General features: G+C 37.1%; 1 non-coding gene across 1 annotated transcript; it reads right to left on the reverse strand.

Moving 5' to 3' along the window:
• Positions 1-1,148: 1,148 nt before the first annotated feature.
• Positions 1,149-1,255, reverse strand: LOC128281001 (small nucleolar RNA R71). Its single transcript, XR_008271218.1, has one exon. It is a non-coding gene; the product is annotated as a small nucleolar RNA R71 (small nucleolar RNA).
• Between the last annotated feature and the right edge of the window lie 617 nt (positions 1,256-1,872).

Here is a 1,872-nt window from a genome sequence, read left to right on the forward strand (position 1 = left end):
TCAACCTAGGGTTAGACGTTGTTAGTCTCGAGAGAGATAATAATATAACTTAGGGATTTCTACGAATCAAGTCGAGTGAATAAATCGTCTAATTTAGAGTCAAATAACAAGTGAAGTCTAGGTGGATTTTTCCTTGGGTATTGTCCAAATCAATCAGTTTTTCCCAAAAGTATATCCCCAATTTTCTTCCCGTGCATTCTTAGTTTAGTTAATTAATTTAGATAAAACAAACCCCTTTATTTTTTAGGCTAGATAATAAAAAAAGAGTTAAGACTAGTACTTTTAGTTCCTGTGGGTTCGACATTTCGGTCTCGCTATAAGCTATACTACTGTTCGATAGGTACACTTGCCTTTATCATGATAATAATTAGTTTTCAAGTACGATCAATCATAAATATAAAACTTATCACGAGACGATCACATCAAGTTTTTGGCGCCGTTGATGGGGAACTAAGATATTAGGAACACTTAATTTTTATTACTTTAGCCATTTATTTTATTGCAATTTAAATTTTGTTTATATTACTAAAATTTTTTTTATTTTTTCTGATAGATTTTTATAGTTTATGACTAGAAGAAACCCGTCATGACCATTACTTTTTGATAGTGAGATAGAACACACGGCTCGTAGAAACCGAAGAGAAATTAGGCGAAGTCTACGTGACATAAAGGAAGGACAAGAGGACGATATTCAAACCACAACTGAGGAGATGGCTAAAAATCAGAATAATCAGCTTCCTCCTGTGGTTGCTGCAAATCCAATAAATCAGAATCCTGCTCCTCGTACTATGTATGATTATGCTAAACCTACTTTAACAGGAGCCAAATCGAGTATAGTTAGACCTGCTATTGCTGCAAATAATTTTGAACTGAAACCTAACACGATTCAAATGATACAATAGTTTGTTCAGTTTGATGGTTTGCAGGATGAGGATCAAAATACTCATTTGGCGAATTTTTTGGAGTTTTACGACACATTTAAGATCAATGGCGTTTCTGATAATGCCATCCGCCTTCGATTATTTCCCTTTTCATTAAGGAACAAGGCTAAACAATAGTTGAACTCATTACCACGAGGGTCAATCACTACTTGGGAACAAATGACCGAAAAGTTTTTACTTAAATATTTTTCGCCGACTAAAACAGCTAAGTTGAGGAATGATATCTCTTCTTTTGTGAAGATGGATCTAGAAACACTCTATGATGCATGGGAGAGATACAAGGATCTATTGAGAAGGTGCCCTCACCATGGGTTACCTCTATGGCTACAGGTTCAGACGTTTTACAACGGTGTGAACCCCTCAACAAGGCATCTTATTGACGCAGTCGCCAGTAGAACTTTGAATAACAAAACACCTGAAGAGGCTTATGAATTTATTGAAGAGATGTCACTTAATAACTATCAGTGGCAAGTTATGAGAACGAAGCCGACAAAAGCAGCCAGTGTTTTCAACCTTGATGCGGTTACTACTGTAACACCCCGAACCCGAGACCATCGCCGGTGTCGGACACGAGGGGTTAACAAGCCAAGTTCACATATTTTGCCCCCCAATTTGACATTTCCAGTCAGGCTGAAAAACTGCATCACCGTCGCCTTAAAAATCATATCTCGAGTTTCAAAACTCGGAAACTGGTTTCGTAAATTTTCCCTGAATTTAGACTCATATATCCATCCATGGATTTATTTCTAGAATTTTTGGTCGGGCCAATTGGTACAGTTTATTAGTTAAAGTCACCCATGTTACAGGGATCGACTGCTCTGACCTTCGCGCGTTATAACTTGAATATCTCTCTGTACAGGGCTTTAATACTGGTGCCGTTTGTTTCTAATGAAACTAGACTCAAAATGGAATCTGTACATATAAGGCATGA

This window comes from Gossypium arboreum, chromosome 9 (assembly GCF_025698485.1).
Source record: "Gossypium arboreum isolate Shixiya-1 chromosome 9, ASM2569848v2, whole genome shotgun sequence".
Classification (NCBI taxonomy): Eukaryota; Viridiplantae; Streptophyta; class Magnoliopsida; order Malvales; family Malvaceae; genus Gossypium; species Gossypium arboreum.